Source organism: Polypterus senegalus, chromosome 15 (assembly GCF_016835505.1).
Source record: "Polypterus senegalus isolate Bchr_013 chromosome 15, ASM1683550v1, whole genome shotgun sequence".
NCBI lineage: Eukaryota > Metazoa > Chordata > Cladistia > Polypteriformes > Polypteridae > Polypterus > Polypterus senegalus.
In genome coordinates, this window is record NC_053168.1 from 22,164,145 (window position 1) to 22,176,865 (window position 12,721).

Consider the following 12,721-nt stretch of genomic DNA (forward strand, 5'->3'; position numbering starts at 1 on the left):
CATTCAAGAACAGTTTGGTGACCAACAAGGCCTTGTCCAGCATGATGGAGCACTGGGCCATAAGGCAAAAGTGAGAACTAAGTGGCTCAGGGAACAAAACATTGAAATTTTGGCGTCCATGGCCAGGAAAGTCCCCAGTGAGAACTTGTGGTCAATCCTCAAGAGGCGGGCGGACAAACAAAAACCCACAAATTCTGAGAAACTCCAAGCACTTGATTCTCCAACAATGGGTTGCTGCCATCAGTCAGGATTTGGCTCAGAAGTTGATTGACAGCCTGCCAGGGCGAACTGCAGAGGTCTTGAAAAAGAAAGAAGGGCCAACACTGCAAATATTGACTCTTTGCATAAACTTCATGTCATGGTCAATAAAAACCTTTGAAACTTGTAATTCTACTTCAGTCTACCATAGAAACATCTGACAAAACGATCTAAAAACACTGAAGCAGCAAACTTTGTGGAAACCAAAACTTGTATCGTTCTCCAAATTTTTTTATTTTTTTTATTTTTATTAATTTTATTACAATCCATACAAAGCAATCAAGTTTTTACAAAAAGAAAAATTGAGTTAAGAGCAGATCAATCCCCACCCCTGAGAGAGAGAGAGCAAGCCAAACGGTGTAAAATTTAAGGCTTGTAAACATACCTAAATTAATAAATTCTCTGTGCTTTATGAACTTATATTAAAATATTACTGATTAGCTCCTGCCATGTTTTGAAAAAAGTCTGTACGGATCCTCTAACTGAGTATTTGATTTTTTCCAATTTCAAATAATATAACACATTGGTTTCCCACTGACTTAAAAGAGGAGAGTTTGGGTTCTTCAAGTTAATCAGAATGTGTCTGCGTGCCAACAGTGTAGTGAATGCAATCACAATTTGTTTGTCTTTTTCCACTTTAAGCCCCTCTGGAAGAACCCCAAACACAGCTGTTAATGGGCTAGGAGGGATTGTGAGTCCAAGGCTGTCTGAAAGGTAATTAAAAATTTTGTTCCAGAATAATATTAATTTGGTGCAGGCCCAGAACATGTGACCCAGTGAGGCTGGGACTTGGTTGCAACGTTCGCAGGTTGGATCATGTCCTGGAAACATTTTGGAGAGTTTTAGTCGAGACAGATGTGCTCGATATATAATTTTGAGTTGTATAATTGTATGCTTTGCGCATATGGAGCTCGAGTGAATTCTCTGCATTGCTACTTTCCACTCCTTTTCTGATATATTGAGAGATCTTTTTCCCAGTGTCCTCTTGAATCTTTGAAAGGAAGGGATTGAAAAATGATTTTATATATTGTAGAGATGGAGTCAATCCTGGGCAGGGTGCCAACCCACCACAGGACACACACAAACACACCCACACACACACCAAGCACACACTAGGGCCAATTTAGAATCGCCAGTCCACCTAACCTGAACACTCCTTAACAATTTATACTTTCCCAGAATTCCTGACTATGTCTATTTTGAATACACCCTATAATTTTAATCTTCTTCCAAAGTATGGCAGTGTTGGGGAACTACCTCATGAATATTAATGAGCTAATGAGATCATTGGCACCTGCCTGCCCTTTCAGTTTCAGAACACGTCTGAAGCTCTGAGCCCACAAGTTGACCGTCATTATTTAAATAATCTTTTTATATATAAACATCTACGAGTGGAAGTGTGTGTGTGTGTGTGTGTGTCTGTCGGGCCCGGAAGTGACAGGTGGAGTCGGAGTAAGGGCTCCACCTCTGAGGATACGCAAGTGAGGCCAGCACATCGACAAAGGGAAACCTCTGAAGAAAGAGTCACTCGCTTAGCCGCTATTACAGGAACGATGCAAGCACGTCAGCAAAACAAAACCTCCGAAGAAAGACGTGTGGCTTAGCCGCTAATGCACAGCCGATGCAAGCACGTCGGCAAAACGAAAACTCCGAAGAAACTTTCAATTACCTGATATCTCGGCATTTCATTTTTTTTCTGACAATTTCAGTAGTTTCTATGACCCCATGATGCTTACTCTTCTTATATAATGCCCTACTGTGACTGTCCGTTTGTCTGGCCAGGATTTTAAATCACCTGAAGCTCTCAAACCATTTGACCTTAGGGGACAAGTAAAAGGCCTGAATAAATGTAATTCCACGCTGGACCAGGGAGTGGAGAAGGGTACTAATTCTCTCTCTCAATTCCTTGCAGACCATTCTCAGGAAATCTTGCCTGGATCAGGGGCAACCAGTGATGTCACTTCCTCTGTGAGCATTTAAAAGCCGCCATCTTAAGACAATGATCAGTTCTGCTTTGGACGAGTTGTGCGAACATGTCTGTTTTCTTTAACCAATTTTGCAGCTGGGAAATATTATATGGGTGGCTGCCCCAAACCTTCCCAATGTCTCTGGGTCGTTCTTATTACAACCTATTGACCTGAAATTTGGTACACATATACTACGTGACCTCTACTGTCCACTTTCGTGGTGATGATTTTTATTACTCTTTTTTTTTTATTTTATTTTGTTGTAGAATCAACTCTTGACAGCAGGCAGCAATGCAGCTGTGCTCCGTTCTCATCCCTACCACCTTCGCCGTCACTTCCCTATCTCTTCATATCTTAAATCATTCTTGAGGCAGATTGAAGACTTAAGTGCCAGCTCAAGTGAAAAATTAAGAAAACGTATTAAGAAATTGCAACACACACACTGACTTAATCAGTTTTAAAGTGAAAAGATGCTGACAAAAGAAGAGAAGAAGCAGGCCGCTAGGGTGGAGAAAAAGGAAGAGCTGCTCAGGAAGCAGCAAGCGCATCAACCTCTGAGCAAACGAATGATAAACGTACAGAGAAAGAAAGAGGATGAAAACTAGGAATGCTCACGTCAAGTGTATTTACTGCACAGTATTGGGTAGTGCGCCGTTACTGGTCTTATATAATACTCTACTGTGGCTGTCCAGGATTTTAAATCACCTATTTGACCTATTGACCTGACATTTGGTACACATACACTACGTGACCTCTACTGTTCACTTTCAGGGTGGTGATTGACCTCCAAGGTCAAAGGTCAACCCAGGAAGGTCAAGGTCAAAAATCAAATAATCTGTAGCCTGCAATTTGGTACACATATACTATGCTGAAACTCTGCACTACAGCTCTATATTAAAAGTGAAGAGTTTTGAAATTATTCCTCTCTTTAGTTTTATTTTATTTTATTGTAGAATAGCAAAATACCCGCGCTTCGCAGCGGAGAAGTAGTGTGTTAAAGAAGTAATGAAAAAGAAAAGGAAACATTCTGTAAATAACGTAACATGATTGTCAATGTAATTGTTTTGACACTGTTATGAGTGTCGCTGTGATATATATATATATAGCAAAATACCCGCGCTTCACAGCGATGTCATGTGTTAAAGAAGTTATGAAAAAGAAAAGGAAACATTTTAAAAATAACGTAACATGATTGTCAATGTAATTGTTTTGTGTATTTGGCGGCAGCGTCACAAAGTTGTTTTCGGTAGCTGCATCAGAAAATGTACCACGACGTCTGACACGCCTCCTTTTTACTGTTTTCTCACAGCTTGGATTGCTGCTGTCATATATATACACACACACACACATACACACACACACACACACACACATACATACATACATACATACATACATATATATATAGACATATATATATATAGACATATATATATATATAGATATATATATAGATATATATATATACATATCTTCATATCTACATATCTATATACATATCTACATATACACATATATATACATACATACATACCTATCTACATCATATATTCACACACATACATACATACACACACACAAATTATATATATGTGTGTATGTATGTGTGTGTGTGTATATATATACACATACATATACTTGTGTGTATGTTTGTATGTGTCTATATGTGTGTGTATAGGTTTGGTCACTGAGTGCAAGGGAAAAATAATAAATTATAGTCTATAAGTTATTAAACAGTAAAACATTAATGTTTTAAGAAGTACAGGTACATTGAAATTACATTTTCTATGTGAACGTTCAAATTTGTGCCTCGCCTCGATTGTGAATCGCCTTAATATTATTTTGCCGTGATGTAGAAAAGGGGTCCCGTGTTTGCACTTGTCTGGGCTATAGCGCAGGGGGAGGATGAAAAAAATTAAAAGTGCTCACTTTGACTTAAGGCAGAAGCGCAGTCAGCGTCTCAAAGGCCGGCACAGCTATGCACGCGTGCTGGCTGCTCGACTTTTGCTGGGCAGGAGACCCCAGTTTGCAGACACGTTCATGATATCAAAAGTCTCAGCTCTTTGGAGGTCATTCATATATATATATATATATATAGCAAAATACCCGCCTGGCAGCGGAGAAGTAGTGTGTTAAAGAAGTAATGAAAAAGAAAAGGAAATATTTTAATAATAACGTAACATGATTGACATTGTCATGAGTGTTGCTGTCATATATATGCCTGCCTAAATAAGTCACCCTCGCTTTGCTCTTACTTTATTTACCGTTCATTTAATCATGGCTAGTGGCGGAAAAATTATAAAATGGAAGGAGGATGGCTTTACCAAAACAATTATTAATGGCGAATTGATTATTCATAAAACTTGAATTGGTGATCTGTTTTTCTGTGTTAACCTCATATTTTTTCATACTTCTTCTCAAACTAAGGTGGTGCGAGGGTAAAATGAATCGGGATGCGCTGATCAATGTAATCCGTGTACCAGGAAATCATGCATTGACAAAAGCTCCCTTTGCTTGTAATGCAAAGTGTGATTAAATGCATTATTTTTTAACGCATTATGGAGCACATGCATCGAAGCTTCTCGGCTGTGCTTGTGCTAAGAAAAGGAAAGATTTTAAAAATAACGTAACACGATTGTCAATGTGACCTTTTGTAAGTAGTGCCTGGAGGATTCAGTGTGTAGAAACTCTATAGAGACAGCGTGTGTATTAACTTGTGGATTTTTCTGTGAGTATTTGGTGGCAGTCTGAGGAATTTGCTTCGGAAGACAGCGTTAGCATGAGCTCAGCTCAGAGCAAAATGAGGTGGGAGGGGAGATGATGACGTGACTCCCCCACCCGCCTTAACTGTCAATCCCCCACAAACACAGTCTCTTGGAATTTGCATAAGCACACCCTTTCACCTACAATTTTAACTTAGTTACAAAGTGATCAAAACTCTCGCTTATATCCTCGTCCTCTCATTAAACTTGTATCCCGCATTACCTGTGTGTATGTGAACCGCCAGCGTTAGCCTGTCTATGAACTTAATTTAAAGTTTAGGTTTACACCGTGCTTTCTTTCCGAGCTGGCAACACTCATGAATATGGTAGTATATGTCACTCGCTCGCTTCTTATTGTTTCGCTGCCTTCTCAATTATATAATGCATGTTTTCTTAGCGCTTTTTGGAGGTCTTCCTGGTTTTCTACGTACTGCGTGATTACGTGGGAGGCGTGATGATGTCACACGAAACTCCGCCCACGGCGTTGAAGCTCATCTCCATTACAGTAAATGGAGAAAAACTGCTTCCAGTTATGACCATTACACGTAGAATTTCGATATAAAACCTGCCCAACTTTTTTTTTTTTTTTTTTTATTTATTTATTTATTTATTAATTTTATTACAATCAATACATAGCAATCAAGTTTTAACAAAAAAAAAGAATTATGCTAAGAACAGATCGATCCCCACCCTTGAGAGAGAGAGCAAGCCAAACGGTGTAAAATTTAAGGCTTTTAAAAATACCTAAATCAACAAATTCTATGTGCTTTATGAAATCATTTCAAAATATTACTGATTAGATCCTGCCATGTTTTGAAAAAAGTCTGCACAGATCCTCTAACTGAGTATTTGATTTTTTCCAATTTTAAATAATATAACACATCAGTTTCCCACTGACTTAAAAGAGGAGAGTTTGGGTTCTTCCAGTTTATCAGAATAAGTCTAAACCTGCCCAACTTTTGTAAGGAAGCTGTAAGGAATGAACCTGCCAAATTTCAGCCTTCCACCCACACGGGAAGTTGGAGAATTAGTGATGAGTCAGTGAGTGAGTGAGGGCTTTGCCTTTTATTAGTATAGATCAACTCTTGGCAGAGGCCAGCAGGGTCGCCCGTACGCACGTTCTCATTCCCTATCACCTTAGCCGTCACCTTTCCCTACCTCTTCATATTTTAAATCATTCTTAAGGCAGATTGAAGACTTAAGTGTCAGCTTAACATACTAAGAAACTACAACACAAACACTGAGTTGATCAGTCTTAACGCGAAAAGATGCTGACGAAAGAAGAGAAGAAGCGGGCCACTAGGGTGGAGAAAAGAAGAACAGCAAACACATCAACCTCTGAGCAAACGAATGCTAAACGCACAGAGACGCACTCAGCGTTTTACGACAGACTGACGCAGAGCGAAAGTGAATTGCTCGAGCAACTGAAGGTCAAGGCTCAACAGAGTATGCTCAAGTCAAGTGTATTGTGTAGTGCGCCGTTACTGGTTCTAAAATAAAAGCAAACCTTAATAAAACACACAAATTAAATATTACGAGTCATCTTTATCATACTGTATAAGCTCCGCTTTCCAACAGCATTACAGATGGTATTAAGCAGGTGATGAGCAGTGCCTGTGTTTGAAGTTCTGCCCAAAGAGTTCATTCATCAATCCATTATCCAACCTGCCATATCCTAACTACAGGGTCACGGGGGTCTGCAATCCCAGCCAACACAGGGCGCAAGGCAGGGCGCCAGCCAACCGCAGGGCACGCACACCAAGCATCACCAATGCGCCTAACCTGCTTGTCTTTGGACTGTGGGAGGAAACCCACGTAGACATGGGGAGAACATGCAAACTCCATGCAGGGAGGACATGGGAAGCGAACCCGGGTTTCCTAACTGCGAGGCAGCAGCGCTACCCACTGCACCACCATGCCGCCCCCAAAGAGTTCAGGTTTTGTTTTATCAGACCAGAACATTTTTTTTCCGTCATACTCCCAGTGTCCTTTAAATGCCTTTTCCTCAAGAGTGGCTTCCGTCTAGTCCCGTAGAAGCACCTGACCGATGGAGTGCCACTGAGACGGTCATTCTCCCGACTGGTTCTCCCATCTGTTAGAGTGACCTTTGGGTTCTCGTTGAACAAGGCCCTTCATGCCTTCGATTGATTTCAGCAGGTTTCACTTGCTTTGCCCAAAGAAATCACCCTGATGAACCATGGTGCAATCCCGCAGCGGAGCGTCCATGTTCATCACACCTTGGCTTCAACTGGACTAACAGCAGGGAGCGCTGCTTTGTGCAGTCCAACTCCCCCATGAGCCAGGGATCTCAGACTCCAGTCCTGGATGGCCACAGCGGCTGCAGGTTTTCATTCGAATCCCTTTCTTAATTAGTGGCCTGTTTTTGGAGCTGATTAACCCTTTCGGCCCTGACGTCCTATTACTAGTGTATAAATATGCAGCCATTTTTGTTCGTTAGAACAGGGTGGCTACTATTAACGCAGATTGGAGAGACTGGCATACAGTCTCACAGAAGTGAAAATGGACGCTTACGGACTGTGCGCACCACATAGTATGTAGCTCCACTTTCAATTTTATTTCCTCAAGAAGACTGAAGTATTTGGCAGCTATTGAATAATAATAGTGATCATTTTTTTGTTTTTTGTCTTCATTTTTGAGCTTCCTAGACACCCCAAAAGTAGAATATCTCACAAAATAATTTTTCCCGTAAAAGGGTTAACTTCATTTGAATTCATCGCATTCACTTGGGGTGGCACGGTGGCGCAGTGGGTGGCGCTGCGTACTTGCAGTTAAGACACCCGAGTTCGCTTCCCAGGTCCTCCCTGCGTGGAGTTTGCATGTTCTCCCCGTATCCCCCCCGTATCTCTCCCGCGTGGGTTTCCTCACAAAGACATGCAGGTTTGACGCATTGGCGATTCTAAATTGTTCTTGGTGTGTGTATGTGTGTGTGTGTGCCCTGCAGTGGGCTGGCGCCCTGCCTGGGGTTTGTATCCTGCCTTGCACCCTCTGTTGGCTGGGATTGGCTCCAGCAGACCCCCATGACCCTATAGTTAGGATATAGCAGAATGGATGGATGGATGGATGAATTGACTTGTTTTTTAAGATTCGTTCTTCTGAATTGCTTCTGAAACATGAAGTGAGTGAGCCAGCAGAAGACAGGGCATTAAACTCCAACTAATTTCACTCCAACCAGTTGCTTAATTAGGCGCCGAGTCTTGTTGTTAACTAAACTTGTTCTTTTAATTCTATGGCTTGTTGCTGTTCTCATTGTGAGACAGCATAATTTCCGAAATTATTGACTTTCTCTTTTCTAAGAGCTCTGTGAAAATGTGTCGTGGACCTGAGCAGATCAGCATTCCCGAGACCTGAGACCCTGCAGGGTCTTTATTTTCAGATATTGTATGATGGTCACAGTTTGCTGGTCATGTTTTGGCTCATTTTGTATCTCATTATTGTTTGGCTGCTAATTAAGGAAAAAAGAAAACAATTAAGGGGTCTCAGTCTTCAAGACCGAGTCAAATAAAATGAGTTCAAAAGAAGTTAAATTAGCAGCTGTGGAATATAACAGGTCCACAGACAGACACCGAGACACAAGTCCCCAAAACATACGCTTTTAATTCTTCTTCTGCCTTTATACAACACAAATCAGCCACAAATAATTCAGTCCCTTTTTTCTGCCACCTCCACTCCTGTCCCGCAAGCTCTCCCGACTCCGGCTCCTTGAATGGAGTGAGGCTGCCCCTTTTATAATGCTCAGTGATGACCTTCCTGCAGCACTTCCTGGTGTGGTGGGGATCTGGGAATGGCCATGGACCCCAACAGGGTTGAGCTTCTAAGCTCCGATCCTGTGACCCCGATGCCAACCAGGGCAGCTGCCCTCTCGAGTTCTTGGGGAGGTATTGTCCCTCCCCCTGGTCCTTCCATCTTCCAAGAGGACATCACACAGCAAAAACAACTCACTGTTTTTGAAAACCTGCAGCCACTGCGACCCTCCAGGACTGGAGTTTGAGATCTCTGCCATAGGCCATCGTGAACGTGTTGTATTTGTTTCTGCTTCCTCCGTAGATGTAAAGATGTAATGCTTGTCCTGAATGTCCACTTTCAGTTTTGGCAGGATCCAAATGGCTGTGTCTGATCTCGACTTCAGGTTCTATCCGTTGCTGTTACAGTGAAATTTTCAAATCACCTTTACTTTTTTAATGTACCCTGGACCGAAGACAGCTGTGTGCCAGTAAAATTCTGCGCCATCTTCAGCACTCTCTGCAGTGCCCTGTGGCTGTGAGCTGAGCAGATGCCAGACTAGGAGGGTCACTCAGCCAGCAGGTTCGGGTCCTGCTGTGCACCCCGTAGATACCAGTTGGCCTAAATGGAGACATCCAAGCTTTCTGAAGAAGTGGCGAAATCCGTGAGCCTTACTGATGGCAGCTGAGACGTGTGGCGCTCGCTTCTTCTTCTCAGCCTCTACCTGAGCTGTCTGCCCATATCACCTCATTGTGACACAAAGGCTGCTTTTCTCGCTGCTTGGCACCACAGCCTGCAGCTGTCTAACCTGAGCCCATTCAACTCCATCTTGCTCTTCTAGTTCGCCAGAAGCTAATTGATCCGAGTACTGTTAGCCCATCAATTTCACATTCCCCTTTGGGACTTTCTCCTCATAATATTCAATACTGCAATTCACACATAAATGACCATGAATAAATAATTTGTGTCATTTCAAGGGTCTGAATACAATCGAGACAAACAGCCCATCCACGTGATTTTTTTATTTTTTATCGCCTCAGTCCTCTTTGCAGCCACCGCCACGTACATTAAAATGCGTGTGTGGGATGTTCTCACAAAAAAGGCATCAGAGGAGTTCAAATCAAAGTAAACAAAAACTGAAAAACTGTGCGCTTATGAAATTGCAGCATAACTGCGTCTAGAATTGACAGCCTTTTCTGTTTACTTCCATTTGATATAAAATTGTTTTTAAAAACGTCAATTGAGAAATTATGTTTTTGAGTGATATACTGTTTTGGATGTTCATAAGCACTTGAGCTGAGGATTTAATAAGGTCAGACCGTTATAATATCAGTCTAGTTGTGGCCATGAATTTATCAGCATGTGTAAAGGTCACCCGATTTTAGTGAAATAAGAATATAAAAGGAATTGACTTTGCTAATATCAGATATCGGCACTGCAGGGTGTTTTGACAGCACCAAGCAGGCTGCGAATGTCAGAGTTCTCGTGAGTGACTGACTGCCATTGTTGACCTTTAAGATCTGAGTTCAGCCTTCATGAAAATTACATTCTCACCAGATAAATTCTGGACATGTATTGCACATTATCACTACAAACCACTTCAATTTGAACTGACCTTTTTAAAAACACATTTGGAGATTTCTTTTTTTTTTTTAACTTTTTTATTTTTGAATAATCCTCTTGAGGGTCAGGATTGTGAGGAAGATCACCAGGAGTCCTCGGAGATAGAAGGGTGGGGGGGATCATCGTCTGTCATGGCGGCTCAAGAGAACAATCAACGTGCAGTGGAGTGTCAATCAATCAATCAATCAATCAATCAATCAATCAATCAATCAATCAATCAATTAACCAATCAATCAGTGGACTGAATCCCACACTTCACTTGATTTACGGTCAGGTCCAGAAGTATTTGGACAGGGACACCCGTCTTCATATTCGTGGCTCCGTGTGCCACCATGAAACGATCAAGATGTTCTTTTAATTCCATGGCTTTTTGCTGCTCCCATTGTGCAATAGCAGACATTTCCAAAATTGTTGAGTTTCTCTTTTCTTAGAGTGCCGGGGACCTGAACAGATCAGCATTCCTGAGACGTTCATCTTTCTTTATTTTCAGATATTGTATGATGGACACAGTTTGCTGGTCATGCTTTGTCTCATTTTGCATCTCGTTATTGTCAGTCATCTTCCAACCCGCTATATCCTAACTGCAGGGTCACAGGGGTCTGGCAAGTTACACAACAAAATGGATGGGATTACCAGTCCATCACAAGAAACATCCATCCATCCATCCATTATCCAACCCGCCATATCCTAAATGCAGGGTCACAGGGGTCTGCTGGAGCCAATCCAAGCCAACACAGGGTGCAAGGCAGGAACAAATCCCGGGCAGGGAGCCAGCCCACAGCAGGGCACACACACACACACACACACACACACCAAGCACACACTAAGGACAATTTAGGATCGCCAATGCATCTAACCTGCATGTTTTTGGACTGTGGGAGGGAACCCTTGCAATCATCCCAGCCAACATATCCAGGCTGCTAGATGGAGTCCTCCCTGCAGCATGGAGGTGCCCTGGATTCCTGCAGGGCATCGTGGGAGATGGAGTTCGACTTCACAGCCCTGCTGGGTGTCATGGGTGCCATCGTGTGATGCTGCAGGGAGACACAGGGATTTCTATTTTCCTTATAGCCCGGAAGTACTCCCAAGTCACAGGGATGGAAGAACAGAAGTTCTGGGCTGAAGAAAAATATGAATCTTCAACTGACTCGGAAGTGCTAGTGAATCACGTGGACTGAAGGACAGGAGCACTTCCGGGTCATGGACTATTTAAAGGACTATGGGAAACCCAGCAAGCGGAGCCAGAGTTGGGTGGTAGAGTGACGGAGCTGCTGGGAGGAGAGGAGGATTGATTTATTGTTATTTGGTGTTTGTATTTAGGAGGCACGGTGGCACAGTGGTGGCGTTGCTGCCTCGCTGTAAGGAGACCCAGGTTCACTTCCCTGGTCCTCCCTGCGTGGAGTTTGCATGTTCTCCCTGTGTCTGCGTGGGTTTCCTCCGGGTGCTCCGGTTTCCTCCCACAGTCCAAAGACGCATTGGCATTTCTAAATTGTCCCTAGTGTGTGCTTGGTATGTGTGTGTGTGCATCCTGTGGTGGGCTGGCACCCTGTCCGGGTTTTTTGTTTCCTGCCTTGCGCCCTGTGTTGGCTGGGATTGGCTCCAGCAGACCCCGGTGACCCTGTAGTTAGGATATAGCGGGTTGGATAATGGATGGATGGATGGATAGTATTTGTATTGGATTACTGATTATTGTGGCGTGTGTGGTGTCTACTGTGGCACAATATAAAAAAGAAGAAATTAAAATTATTTCTGGTACTTTTACCTGGTGTCTGGATGTTTGTCTGTGGGGATTGAGGAACAACAGTGACCCCTAATGTCACAGCAGACACACGGAGAACATGCATACTCCACGCAGGGAGGACTTGGAAGCGAACCCAGCGCTACCACTGCGCCACCATGCTGCCCTTATCTCGTTATTGTTTGGCAGCTAACTAAGGAAAAGGAAACAGTTAAGGGGTCTGAGTCTTCAACAGCAAGTCAATTAAAATGAATTCAAAAGAATTTAATCGGCAGCAAAAACTGGTCACTAATTAAGAAAAGGCTTACAATGAAAACCTGCTGCCACTGCGGCCCTCCAGGACCGGATTTTGCGATCTCTGCCATAGACCATCACGAACGTGTTGTATTTTCTTCTGCTTCCTCCGTGGAGGTAAAGATGTAGTGCTTGCCTTGAATGTCTACTTTCAGTTTGGCCGGATCCAAGAGGCTGCATCTGATCTCGGCATTCTGTAAGCGTTGTTTAATGTTGTAAAAAGCGGCACGTTTAGCAGCTGAAAATACGAATTTGGTTATTTTCAAATATAATCAGTTGTTTCTGTCTGAGAAGTAACATTATATGTCACTTAGATGCTCCCGACTCGCGAGGAGTAG

At 42.7% G+C, this 12,721-nt stretch overlaps 1 protein-coding gene across 2 annotated transcripts in view; it reads right to left on the bottom strand.

Annotated features, from left to right (window-relative positions):
• Nucleotides 1–12,721, bottom strand: part of LOC120515892 (CMP-N-acetylneuraminate-beta-galactosamide-alpha-2,3-sialyltransferase 1-like) — a 364,360-nt gene that overhangs the window by 101,448 nt on the left and 250,191 nt on the right. The window lies entirely within an intron of this gene.